The following is a 14,482-nucleotide window of genomic DNA, read 5'->3' on the forward strand; positions in this document are numbered from 1 at the left end:
ACCACCGACGGTTCAGTGCCAAACACCGTCTCCTTAGCCACTTTTGCAGCGTCTTCAGTTTCTATGGCTATTTCAAGAGCACGTGAAAAAGTAAGATCGTCAGGTTTAATTTTAAAGAGAGCTTTAAGAACTGCTTCGTTTCCTACCGAGCACATAAAACAAGTACGCAAAGCTTCATCTAAAGGATTAGTAATAGAAGAAAAGTCGCACGTGGCAGCGGCTTGCCTTATTCGTGCACCCAATTCTGGAACAGTCTCACCTGGTTTCCGCTTCAAGTTGCTCCAGAAGCGAAATCGTTCACGAATAACGAAGCGCTTAGGGTCGAACTGTGCCTTCATGTAATTCGAAATTTCCTCCATTGTAAGTTCATTGATTGGCTTTGCTGTAGACTCTTGTGCGGCCAGATTGAGGATCATCTTGTAGATGCTGGCTGACTGGTTAGTGAGGAAAACTTGAGCCTTCTTATCATCAGGAACGGACTGTGCTTTTACAAATGTGCAAAAACGTGACCAATAATCAGTCCAAAGTTCTAAAGTTGAATCAAACTCACAAAATTTTGGAATGGCTTGAAATAATCGATTCTGGTTTTCTGATTCGCATGGAATTTTGAGGGCTGAAATTAACTCCTTCAATTGTTCTTCATGATGACGTTCTTGCTGTTGCATTTGTTGTCGTGCCTGTTCTTCTTGCTGTTGTCTTTGTTGTCGCGCCTGTTCTTCTTGTTGCTGCCTTTGTTGTCGCGCCTGTTCTTCTTGTTGCTGCATTTGTTGTCGCATATGTTCTAGCTGCGACTGCATTAATTCAACCACTTTTTCCATATTGTAAATAATTTAAAAAAAACTAGAACTTGTAGAAAGTAAAACTCGTAGGGACTAAAACTGAACACTTCTGCGTACCACTGTAAGTTTCTCGTTCAGACGTTCAGCATCCCATCCTCGTCGCCAAATAACTCTGTTGTGTTTTTAGCTCATTCAATCAGAGTCATACTGGAATTCTGTTTTATTATAAAATTGCACAACCAAGATATAGTGTGAAACCTGCAAAGTAAGCCCAAAACGAGAAGTGCCAATTAACAAAAGCAGGCGGATGAATACTAAGCAAAAGAGAAGACCTGAGGGAAGCGAAAACAAAGTACATCGTTTCAATGCAAGTAGTGTTATATGTAACTTTGCTTTATTATTGTGTTGTTTGTGGAGGTTGTGTTGTTTGTGGAGGTTGTGTTGTTTGTGGAGATTGTGTTGTTTGTGGGGATTGTGTTGTTTGTGGAGATTTTGTTGCTTGTGGAGATTTTGTTGCTGGTAGCTAAATTGCATAGACAACGGCGTGACGTCACACCAACGCGCAAAGCTGTCAAGGAAATAATTTATTTTAGGTGTAGGTCTAACCATGGCCTAACCTTCACAGAATTTCATATATCGCGCGGTGAGAAATGGTGATATTAATAATCCTTATATGAGGCTGAACAAGGCTTAGCTAAAGAATCAAAACTTAGACGTGCTACAGCAAAAGTTGTTGACATCGCCAGGACTTTCAATGTGGACTTTCAATGTGAAGCACGAAATTGGATTTAATCCGCACTTAAGACGAGCATCATTATCTGTTCGCGTCGGAAGAAAAGCGTTTCATCCTGAACAACTTTGCAAAGTCGCGAAAAAGCTAATTATGAAACAACCGTTTTTTGCTTTTCCCTCCACGAATAATATCTTACAAATTTTATACTGGAGCAAAGAAGAAGATTCAAACTATTGTCCTCATAGCCAGCATATCCAGCGTGTGAAAGAGGAGCTCTTACCTCAACAAATTGATTTGAATTTTACCATTTCTAAATGTTACTGAATGTTAAAATTTTCTAAAAAATACCGACGTTACTATGGCTCTATCGTTTCAATGCAAGTAGTGTTATATGTAACTTTGCTTTATTATTGAATTATCATTACGTAACAATTATGCAACAATGTAACAAAAACGTAACAATTAGATGTGTTGTGTCGCATTAACTGTTTCAGTAGGTACGCCAGTAGTAAAGATGCCATAATAAAGATGTCACATCTCACAGAATTCAACAAAAATTATTTGTAATTTGTATGCCTAATTACCTAAGCCAGGCTGGTCCAAGACTGCGAACATGAAGGGCCACATTAGGGTCTGAGAAAAACTTCACGGGCCGCATAGTGAGAAATGATAACGCGTTGCTGAAAGTAGAAACGTTGTTAAATAAAAACTTAACTAGGTTGCGATTTTGAACTTCTTTTCTATAGATTTCGATCTGTTTTAGCTACATTCTTACTGTTCGCTGGCTATGAACATTAAAATAGAATACATGGCCAGTACGGGGATCGAACCCGCGACATTCGCGTTATTAGCACGACGCTCTAACCAACTGAGCTAACCGGCCAGACAACGTCGAGGATGTTGTTGTTGTTTCAAACTAAAAAAGGATTGGCATATTTTTATGCGAAACGTATCGTCTGTTCTGATGATGTCACTACTTTGCCGTTATCAATATAATTTGTGTATGTGCCTTACGACTTTTTTTTTTTGCTGTGTTTTAATTTTTACTGGAAATCTTGTTGTTTAATAAAACTTATGTGCTGACTGACAAAAGAAACGTTTTATGATTCTTATTACAACTAAACCATTCTATGATAATAACATGACAATACAACTCAGCACACAACCACTAAATTAAGACAAAGAACCTCCTGCTTTGGTATTGTTCAGTTTAGATCTGTGTAGCTTGTCAGGTTCATAATTTAGCTAAGCATTTGTTTGATAAAGATCATTGAAACAGTGGCTTTAGGTAATCATTGATAGTAATTTTGATAAATATAACTTACCTGGAAATTAAATTTGTTGGTATGATGTCATTTAAAGCTTATAAGAATAATAGCTTTTTTCAAAACAACGTTACTCTAAGTTTGTCATTGTTTGTTTGTACGAATAAATTTTGCATTTTTATTTTAGATGATGCTAATACCAGCTAAACAATCAACATTCCCTTTATGCAATGAAAACAACCAAATTAACAGCTATAGAACAAATTGTTGCAACATATAGGCCGACTTCTACATTCTGACAACTAGAAAAAATCAACAAACCTTACGCAAACTACATCACAAATTGTTATCTTAACTTAAGACAAGCATGAAAAAATACAAACACTAGCAGAATGCGAGCGCAAATTTTGCAACACGCAATGACATCTGATGATAAAAACACACAAACAAATCTCCGAACGCAGATTTCAACGTTAAAAATTATACAACAGAAACTTGTGATATTTTGTTATAGTTTCTTAAGCTTGTAAAAATAACATTGTAATTTGCTGAAAATATTTTTAAGTTTGTAAAAGAAAATTTAAGTTTGTGACTTAAAATAATTTTTCATGTGCATGTTTTTCAGAGGTAAACTTTCAGATTACAATTTGTTAAATTATTATTTTTTTTTATTTTCAGTTTGTAAGTTATGGAACTTATAAGTTTGTTGTTTGTTAAAACTATTTTTTCAGTTTGTAAATTATGGAACTTAAAAGTTTGCACCTAGTCAGTTAATTTTTGTTTTGATTTGTCAATCATACAACTTAAAAAGTTTGCAGTTTGTTAAAAATATTTTTAGTTGGTTTTTACAATGAAAGAATTTTTTCATTTTTTGCAAGTAACAGAACTAACATTTTCAATTTCTTAAAATAAATTTTTTCGTGTCAATAATTTTAGAGCAAAAACTTTCAGTTTACAGTTTGTTGAAATAATTATTTTATTTCTCTCAAAGATAATACATCAGCTTATTTATTTATTTGTTTATTTTTTATATGCTACATAAGTCAGTTTGTAACGTTTTTGCATAGAAAATCAAGATGAGGTATTTCCAGCAACTTAAAGCACACTTATGATTTGTAAACCCCTAAATTGTTTTTATAATCTTCATCTAAAAATAATAATAAAACACTTTGAATGTGTCACATGAGACTTTTAAACGGCAACACCATTTTACTTAAGGTTTCACCTCCATTCTGTTCTAAAGGTTTTATTGTTGAGCTGTTGGATCCGTGATCGATCCCACGCTTACATTTGTAAAAAGAATTAGTGTCAACTATTTTTGTCACATTTTCAACCCTTGTTATTTTTGTTAAACACACGCATGTTTACTTTGTAGATGCTAAAATTTTTATACTGGTAGTTTTATCAAGCATATTAGAATATATTACAATTCATCTGTAAAGATAATGATTAGGCTTCCTAAAACTTACTGTTTTAAAATAACAACGTAATTTTTTTTTTTAATCTTGGTAAGTTGTATCGTGCATAAATCACTTTAAAGCCTTTGTGTTTTGCAATCTCCGGAACCACTGTAGGCTACAAGATTTTTTAAGAAACAAAGGAAGTTATGTTTTTCAGCTTTATAAAGCTCGATGCTTAAACTGTTTGTAATTATATCTAACCTAATAGGTAACTTCTAACAGATATACTAAACTATTTTATTACATTGAAAGATGTTTTCTAGCAACTCATTGTTTTACACGTTCTATATGCCTCTAACTTTATGTAATAATTTTACCACACCTACTAATAGCTTCATTTCAGTGAGATATATTTAAAACAACAACTTTCTATGAGTATAAACCCACAACTTTTTTTTTTTCATTTTAATTCATTGTTGGGTGAAAGCACACACACAGGTCTTGGAAACGAAAATTAATTTATGCCTGTCCTAATACATTGTCTTGTATCCAAACTACAAAATTTATGTGTTACACTGATTGATTTATATAAAAACGAACCCATATTTCCTTAAGTCCTATCAAATGCGTATAACGAAGTGTATCACACAACTTAACCGCTTCCTTTAATTGGATGACACCCTGTAATAAACTGCTAGCACCTTCTGTTTGAATAGCTTAGGCACCTGCTATAGCACATAATTTCATGATCACAAGTTTTCACAGTCGAAGTTTGGCTTAAACGTCTTTGTTTTATCATAGTCAAAACATTTTTTAAATAAAATTGCAATAAACTGTTTTATGTTGTAAAACAGACCTTAGGTGGTCGTGTGTACTGAGCACTTGTTTAGGCTATATTACCAAACTAGATTGACCGAGTGGTTAAGGTGTTGGTCTTAAGTACCAATGGACTAGTGTCCGCGTGGGTTCGAATCCCACATCTAGTATTTTGGGTTATTTTTAACGCATAACTCGATTTATTTTGTTTCTTAACATCACTTCAGTTGCTTGTCTACACGGTTGTATTTCTTTTCTCAGTCATAACAAGATTCACTTTCTCACATAAAAACATAGAAATCTAAAAAAATTAGAATAAGTCACCTTTTGTTTGCTCAGATTCCAACATAAATGAATAAAACAATCTCATTACCTTTAATCTATTTCACTATTTTCTGGCAAGCATTCAGGTTTTGGCAATACTTTTGCAACAACTTATTTAGTTTTTACGTGTGTTCTAGCTACAATATACTTATCACGAGTTCACTTGTAACAAAAATGGCGGATAAAAATATAAAAAACTCAACTTAGAATGGTATAACCTTCGTAATTTGCGATAAGTTTGTGCATACAAAATGTGAAATTTGAAACTGAACCAAAGTTAAGCACATATAACAATAACATTTTACTTGTTTGTATACAACAATACCAAAAGTAGTAATTATTTCCAACCATATAGCATCATCCATTCTGTTAGAATCGATGTCACATATATATATATATTTTTTTTAAACAAGTCTGAACACGATTTACATTTTTTATTTCACTGTGTTATTGTTTGGTAATTCTTTTTTGTAAATATCTCCATCTTGTGTGTAACTTTAAGTGTTTTGTAAGATCTAAACAAAAATCAGTCAATCTGATACATTTCAGGGTAGCTTTTGAACATGTCTAAACTGGTTTTGATGAAAATATGCTTGAAAACACTTAATGATGCTTTATTAAATGACCCACATATGTCAACCACGAGCTAAACCAATTACAATAATTTTGTTTCACAACATCAGAAAACTTTGTGTCCGTAGATTTTAATAATTGTTTGTTCTGTAATCGACTTAACCGGTTTGTTTACCATTAACTTACGTTTAAACATAAGAAAATTACTTGAACACTCTACTTGGTTACATAGTACCATGGCATTTACGCGTGATGATTTCTTGTAACAACTACAAACCAATGACATCAATTTATTCAACAGAACCATTATGTGAAGATTTGTTTATCATTACCCCAACTATTTCTATTGTCTTTTCACCATTCACCATTGAATCAGTTCCTATCAAAACTATCAAACAAAAGCTATCAAACAAAATCTAAGACAGTGTAAAACATTCACCAAAGCTCATTTGCAGAAAAACATATTATAACTAGATTATCTTATAAAATTATATCTTTCTATTATATTCTTTCTATTATAATCATATGTATATGATATTATACCTATTAAAAATTATATAGAATATATTAAAGTATTTTTCTATATAGTATATTCTAATTTTTCTTGACAAATACGTTTTGGTGAATGTTTTACACTGTCTTAGATTTTGTTTGATAGCTTTTGTTTGATAGTTTTGATAGGAACTGATTCAATGGTGAATGGTGAAAAGACAATAGAAATAGTTGGGGTAATGATAAACAAATCTTCACATAATGGTTCTGTTGAATAAATTGATGTCATTGGTTTGTAGTTGTTACAAGAAATCATCACGCGTAAATGCCATGGTACTATGTAACCAAGTAGAGTGTTCAAGTAATTTTCTTATGTTTAAACGTAAGTTAATGGTAAACAAACCGGTTAAGTCGATTACAGAACAAACAATTATTAAAATCTACGGACACAAAGTTTTCTGATGTTGTGAAACAAAATTATTGTAATTGGTTTAGCTCGTGGTTGACATATGTGGGTCATTTAATAAAGCATCATTAAGTGTTTTCAAGCATATTTTCATCAAAACCAGTTTAGACATGTTCAAAAGCTACCCTGAAATGTATCAGATTGACTGATTTTTGTTTAGATCTTACAAAACACTTAAAGTTACACACAAGATGGAGATATTTACAAAAAAGAATTACCAAACAATAACACAGTGAAATAAAAAATGTAAATCGTGTTCAGACTTGTTTAAAAAAAATATATATATATATGTGACATCGATTCTAACAGAATGGATGATGCTATATGGTTGGAAATAATTACTACTTTTGGTATTGTTGTATACAAACAAGTAAAATGTTATTGTTATATGTGCTTAACTTTGGTTCAGTTTCAAATTTCACATTTTGTATGCACAAACTTATCGCAAATTACGAAGGTTATACCATTCTAAGTTGAGTTTTTTATATTTTTATCCGCCATTTTTGTTACAAGTGAACTCGTGATAAGTATATTGTAGCTAGAACACACGTAAAAACTAAATAAGTTGTTGCAAAAGTATTGCCAAAACCTGAATGCTTGCCAGAAAATAGTGAAATAGATTAAAGGTAATGAGATTGTTTTATTCATTTATGTTGGAATCTGAGCAAACAAAAGGTGACTTATTCTAATTTTTTTAGATTTCTATGTTTTTATGTGAGAAAGTGAATCTTGTTATGACTGAGAAAAGAAATACAACCGTGTAGACAAGCAACTGAAGTGATGTTAAGAAACAAAATAAATCGAGTTATGCGTTAAAAATAACCCAAAATACTAGATGTGGGATTCGAACCCACGCGGACACTAGTCCATTGGTACTTAAGACCAACACCTTAACCACTCGGTCAATCTAGTTTGGTAATATAGCCTAAACAAGTGCTCAGTACACACGACCACCTAAGGTCTGTTTTACAACATAAAACAGTTTATTGCAATTTTATTTAAAAAATGTTTTGACTATGATAAAACAAAGACGTTTAAGCCAAACTTCGACTGTGAAAACTTGTGATCATGAAATTATGTGCTATAGCAGGTGCCTAAGCTATTCAAACAGAAGGTGCTAGCAGTTTATTACAGGGTGTCATCCAATTAAAGGAAGCGGTTAAGTTGTGTGATACACTTCGTTATACGCATTTGATAGGACTTAAGGAAATATGGGTTCGTTTTTATATAAATCAATCAGTGTAACACATAAATTTTGTAGTTTGGATACAAGACAATGTATTAGGACAGGCATAAATTAATTTTCGTTTCCAAGACCTGTGTGTGTGCTTTCACCCAACAATGAATTAAAATGAAAAAAAAAAAGTTGTGGGTTTATACTCATAGAAAGTTGTTGTTTTAAATATATCTCACTGAAATGAAGCTATTAGTAGGTGTGGTAAAATTATTACATAAAGTTAGAGGCATATAGAACGTGTAAAACAATGAGTTGCTAGAAAACATCTTTCAATGTAATAAAATAGTTTAGTATATCTGTTAGAAGTTACCTATTAGGTTAGATATAATTACAAACAGTTTAAGCATCGAGCTTTATAAAGCTGAAAAACATAACTTCCTTTGTTTCTTAAAAAATCTTGTAGCCTACAGTGGTTCCGGAGATTGCAAAACACAAAGGCTTTAAAGTGATTTATGCACGATACAACTTACCAAGATTAAAAAAAAAAATTACGTTGTTATTTTAAAACAGTAAGTTTTAGGAAGCCTAATCATTATCTTTACAGATGAATTGTAATATATTCTAATATGCTTGATAAAACTACCAGTATAAAAATTTTAGCATCTACAAAGTAAACATGCGTGTGTTTAACAAAAATAACAAGGGTTGAAAATGTGACAAAAATAGTTGACACTAATTCTTTTTACAAATGTAAGCGTGGGATCGATCACGGATCCAACAGCTCAACAATAAAACCTTTAGAACAGAATGGAGGTGAAACCTTAAGTAAAATGGTGTTGCCGTTTAAAAGTCTCATGTGACACATTCAAAGTGTTTTATTATTATTTTTAGATGAAGATTATAAAAACAATTTAGGGGTTTACAAATCATAAGTGTGCTTTAAGTTGCTGGAAATACCTCATCTTGATTTTCTATGCAAAAACGTTACAAACTGACTTATGTAGCATATAAAAAATAAACAAATAAATAAATAAGCTGATGTATTATCTTTGAGAGAAATAAAATAATTATTTCAACAAACTGTAAACTGAAAGTTTTTGCTCTAAAATTATTGACACGAAAAAATTTATTTTAAGAAATTGAAAATGTTAGTTCTGTTACTTGCAAAAAATGAAAAAATTCTTTCATTGTAAAAACCAACTAAAAATATTTTTAACAAACTGCAAACTTTTTAAGTTGTATGATTGACAAATCAAAACAAAAATTAACTGACTAGGTGCAAACTTTTAAGTTCCATAATTTACAAACTGAAAAAATAGTTTTAACAAACAACAAACTTATAAGTTCCATAACTTACAAACTGAAAATAAAAAAAAATAATAATTTAACAAATTGTAATCTGAAAGTTTACCTCTGAAAAACATGCACATGAAAAATTATTTTAAGTCACAAACTTAAATTTTCTTTTACAAACTTAAAAATATTTTCAGCAAATTACAATGTTATTTTTACAAGCTTAAGAAACTATAACAAAATATCACAAGTTTCTGTTGTATAATTTTTAACGTTGAAATCTGCGTTCGGAGATTTGTTTGTGTGTTTTTATCATCAGATGTCATTGCGTGTTGCAAAATTTGCGCTCGCATTCTGCTAGTGTTTGTATTTTTTCATGCTTGTCTTAAGTTAAGATAACAATTTGTGATGTAGTTTGCGTAAGGTTTGTTGATTTTTTCTAGTTGTCAGAATGTAGAAGTCGGCCTATATGTTGCAACAATTTGTTCTATAGCTGTTAATTTGGTTGTTTTCATTGCATAAAGGGAATGTTGATTGTTTAGCTGGTATTAGCATCATCTAAAATAAAAATGCAAAATTTATTCGTACAAACAAACAATGACAAACTTAGAGTAACGTTGTTTTAAAAAAAGCTATTATTCTTATAAGCTTTAAATGACATCATACCAACAAATTTAATTTCCAGGTAAGTTATATTTATCAAAATTACTATCAATGATTACCTAAAGCCACTGTTTCAATGATCTTTATCAAACAAATGCTTAGCTAAATTATGAACCTGACAAGCTACACAGATCTAAACTGAACAATACCAAAGCAGGAGGTTCTTTGTCTTAATTTAGTGGTTGTGTGCTGAGTTGTATTGTCATGTTATTATCATAGAATGGTTTAGTTGTAATAAGAATCATAAAACGTTTCTTTTGTCAGTCAGCACATAAGTTTTATTAAACAACAAGATTTCCAGTAAAAATTAAAACACAGCAAAAAAAAAAAGTCGTAAGGCACATACACAAATTATATTGATAACGGCAAAGTAGTGACATCATCAGAACAGACGATACGTTTCGCATAAAAATATGCCAATCCTTTTTTAGTTTGAAACAACAACAACATCCTCGACGTTGTCTGGCCGGTTAGCTCAGTTGGTTAGAGCGTCGTGCTAATAACGCGAATGTCGCGGGTTCGATCCCCGTACTGGCCATGTATTCTATTTTGATTTAAAAAATCTTTGTATATTTCTTTCAGTAGAAGAAGTAGCTAAAAGAAAAAATCTAGTTTCATTGGCGTTTGAACGAACTTCAGAATTTCTTCAAATTGGGCTATATTATGTATCCAATTTAAGATGAGCTGTTTGCTATTGCAATCAGCAGTGGCGGTCTGGCGGAGCAGCCTCCTTAATAAATGTTTTAAAATGGCTTAGGTCAGGGTGGTCCAAACCCTGGCACGCGGGCCGCATGCGGCCCACGTGAAGCTTTTGTGCGGCCCGCGAACACTTTGTGCATGCCGGAATTATCAGTGCTAAATCCAAGGTTTATATACACCTACGTTTTATAAATACATTATATTCGCCACAACCCTAAATAAGTCGCGCATAATCAGGTCAATAGGTCACTATGAGGGAACAATGTCGGTTTGTGACGACACAAATGTGCGTTGATATTTTGCTTTTGTTGCTGGCACTTTCTCCGTTATGAAGCGATTAAAAAGTGACGCACGGAACAGAATGGCTGATGAAACCCTGGATGCCTGCTTACGTCTGTCGACCACTGAATTTAAACCAGAGATCGACACTATATGCAAAAGCAAAAACCAATAAATTGTTTTGGTTTGCTAATTTGTTGACGTGTTATGTATCGTATCTTTTTTACTAGCTGAAAATCACTTTTTGAGTCGCAAGCAGAGATTAAAAAGCGAGTTAGGCGTGCAGCAAAACATTAGGTCGATCAGAACAGCAAACTCAGTCCTTTCATTGCAACTGTATTTTGTCAGCGACAAGATTTATTAATGTTCATAGCCAGCGAACAGTAAGAATGTAGCTAAAACAGATCGAAATCTATAGAAAAGAAGTTCAAAATCGCAACCTAGTTAAGTTTTTATTTAACAACGTTTCTACTTTCAGCAACGCGTTATCATTTCTCACTATGCGGCCCGTGAAGTTTTTCTCAGACCCTAATGTGGCCCTTCATGTTCGCAGTCTTGGACCAGCCTGGCTTAGGTAATTAGGCATACAAATTACAAATAATTTTTGTTGAATTCTGTGAGATGTGACATCTTTATTATGGCATCTTTACTACTGGCGTACCTACTGAAATAGTTAATGCGACACAACACATCTAATTGTTACGTTTTTGTTACATTGTTGCATAATTGTTACGTAATGATAATGCAATAATTTCCCGATCTAATAGAAAACAAGGTGCACAATTCATGAAAAGTCAACAAATGAAGTGAAGATTAGGGATGGTGAAGTAGCCTACCGTTCAAGACCAAACTGCGGCTTGTGAGAGCCATAGTAACGTCGGTATTTTTTAGAAAATTTTAACATTCAGTAACATTTAGAAATGGTAAAATTCAAATCAATTTGTTGAGGTAAGAGCTCCTCTTTCACACGCTGGATATGCTGGCTATGAGGACAATAGTTTGAATCTTCTTCTTTGCTCCAGTATAAAATTTGTAAGATATTTTTCGTGGAGGGAAAAGCAAAAAACGGTTGTTTCATAATTAGCTTTTTCGCGACTTTGCAAAGTTGTTCAGGATGAAACGCTTTTCTTCCGACGCGAACAGATAATGAAGCTCGTCTTAAGTGCGGATTAAATCCAATTTCGTGCTTCACATTGAAAGTCCACATTGAAAGTCCTGGCGATGTCAACAACTTTTGCTGTAGCACGTCTAAGTTTTGATTCTTTAGCTAAGCCTTGTTCAGCCTCATATAAGGATTATTAATATCACCATTTCTCACCGCGCGATATATGAAATTCTGTGAAGGTTATGTTAGGCCATGGTTAGACCTACACCTAAAATAAATTATTTCCTTGACAGCTTTGCGCGTTGGTGTGACGTCACGCCGTTGTCTATGCAATTTAGCTACCAGCAACAAAATCTCCACAAGCAACAAAATCTCCACAAACAACACAATCCCCACAAACAACACAATCTCCACAAACAACACAACCTCCACAAACAACACAATAATAAAGCAAAGTTACATATAACACTACTAATGCAAATAAACTAAAATACATAACAAATATGTAGCCTAATAATATAAAAAAATTAAAAAGATGGTGCCCAAAACATTGGGCAGGCGGCTTCCCCGCCTGCCCCCCTCTGGAAAGGTAACAATAATTTCCCGATCTAATAGAAAATAGGGTAGTGGTGCACATCCCTGGAAAGGTAATTTAATACTGAATCTGGTGCATGTAAAATTTAAGTGGCACGTGTTGCGGATTATAGTTTTATTCGAAGATGTTTGGAGTGGTGTCTATTATGCAAAAATTGTATTATTTTCTTGAATATCGTAAATATATGCTCCATCTTTGCAGCGTTCTGCTGGGAGTTTCTTCTAAATGCCGACCTATTGGTGCACATCCCTGGAAAGGTAATTTAATACTGAATCTGATGTATGTAAAATTTAAGTGACACGTGTTGCGGATTATAGTTTTATTCGAAGATGTTTGGAGTGGTGTCTACTATGCAAAAATCTATTATTTTAGTGTTCGTAAATATATCCTCCTGCATTTTTGAAGCGTTCTGCTGGGAGTTTCTTTCAAATGCCGACCTATTGGTGCACATCCCTGGAAAGGTAATACCCTTTAAGGGACAATGGTACATATGTGTACCATAAACGTTTTGGCCTTCCGCAACTAAAATAATCATTTTTTTGTTAATTTTACCTTTTTATGGTATTCTGCTACATGGATTGTTCAATATAAAATTAGAATTTCGAAACTCTGGATCATTTTTAACATATTTCAAAGGTCGGTTTTTGAGCAGTTAGCGCAGTACCACGGTGACGTCTGTTCACGGTATGTTTGTGGAAACAACAAGCAGCAGTTTGCTCTATTTCATTCCGAAACATAAAGGATAGTTGTTGTATTGTAATATATCAACGTTTTTACCATTGTTGAAAGTATTTTAGTATTGAAAAAATCATATAAATTTTATGGTACATATGTGTACCATTGTCCCTTAGGGGAAATATCAGATAACTTTTCAGATCTTATTGAGGTGCCTGTAGGCAGTGTGTTTTCGTGTTGTTGCTGATTCGTAGCTTTAATATCATCAAATGTTAATAGCCTATGTACATATATGCAAACATTGCACCAGAAAAACACTCCAAAACAGAACAAGCAATATATGTATTGAGTGTGATGTCCACCTGTGCTATGTAAATGGTAGAAATTGCTTCTCATTGTATCATGAGTGTAGCTAACTTTACTGAACTGTCACCATCATACTTGGAAGATGTTTCTGCATGAATATGGGAATTTCTGATTTCCATCATCAAGTTATTTTGTATGGAAACAACACTTTCATAATAAAAATGGTTAATATGGGGCTGAGTTGACCCCCTAAATGTGTTGAATGCAATGTCCACCTGTGCTTTGTAAATGGTAGAAGTCGCTCCTCATTGTACCATGAATGTGGCTAACTTTACTGAACTGTCACCATTACACTTGGAAGTTGTTTCTGTATGATTGTGGTAATTTCTGATTTCCATCATCAAGTTATATTGCGTGGAAACAACATTTTCCTAATAAAAGGGGTGAATATGGGGCTGGGTTGACCTCCTAAATACCTAACATTGAATAGTCGTGTTGGTAAAATCTTTAAAATCACAAGACTGTAAAGCGAAAGTGCTTATGAAAAACAATAGGGCTCCTCATATGAAGCAACTATAATCAAAAGAGTTATCAATAAAATTTCCCCTAAGGGACAATGGTACACATATGTACCATACCGTTTTATAATAAACAAACAAAAAAAATTAAAAAAAAATTCTTAAATTCAATTTAAGTTGCCATTTTAAACTACAAAACATATTTATTTTGAAAAAAACTTTCTTAGAAATATTATATCCCTTAAAGGGTTAATACTGAATCCGATGTATGTAAAATTTAAGTGGCACGTGTTGCGGATTATAGTTTTATTCGAAGATGTTTGG

General features: G+C 32.9%; 4 non-coding genes across 4 annotated transcripts; 2 read left to right on the forward strand and 2 right to left on the reverse strand.

Annotated features, from left to right (window-relative positions):
• Positions 1–2,321: 2,321 nt before the first annotated feature.
• On the reverse strand, positions 2,322–2,395 carry Trnai-aau (transfer RNA isoleucine (anticodon AAU)). Its single transcript has one exon. It is a non-coding gene; the product is annotated as a tRNA-Ile (tRNA).
• A 2,685-nt stretch (positions 2,396–5,080) lies between these two features.
• On the forward strand, positions 5,081–5,163 carry Trnal-uaa (transfer RNA leucine (anticodon UAA)). The gene has a single exon. It is a non-coding gene; the product is annotated as a tRNA-Leu (tRNA).
• Positions 5,164–7,677: 2,514 nt separating this feature from the next.
• Trnal-uaa (transfer RNA leucine (anticodon UAA)) lies at positions 7,678–7,760 on the reverse strand. Its single transcript has one exon. It is a non-coding gene; the product is annotated as a tRNA-Leu (tRNA).
• Positions 7,761–10,445: 2,685 nt separating this feature from the next.
• On the forward strand, positions 10,446–10,519 carry Trnai-aau (transfer RNA isoleucine (anticodon AAU)). The gene has a single exon. It is a non-coding gene; the product is annotated as a tRNA-Ile (tRNA).
• Positions 10,520–14,482: the final 3,963 nt, after the last annotated feature.

Source organism: Aplidium turbinatum, chromosome 3 (genome assembly GCF_918807975.1).
Source record: "Aplidium turbinatum chromosome 3, kaAplTurb1.1, whole genome shotgun sequence".
NCBI classification, from domain to species: Eukaryota; Metazoa; Chordata; class Ascidiacea; order Aplousobranchia; family Polyclinidae; genus Aplidium; species Aplidium turbinatum.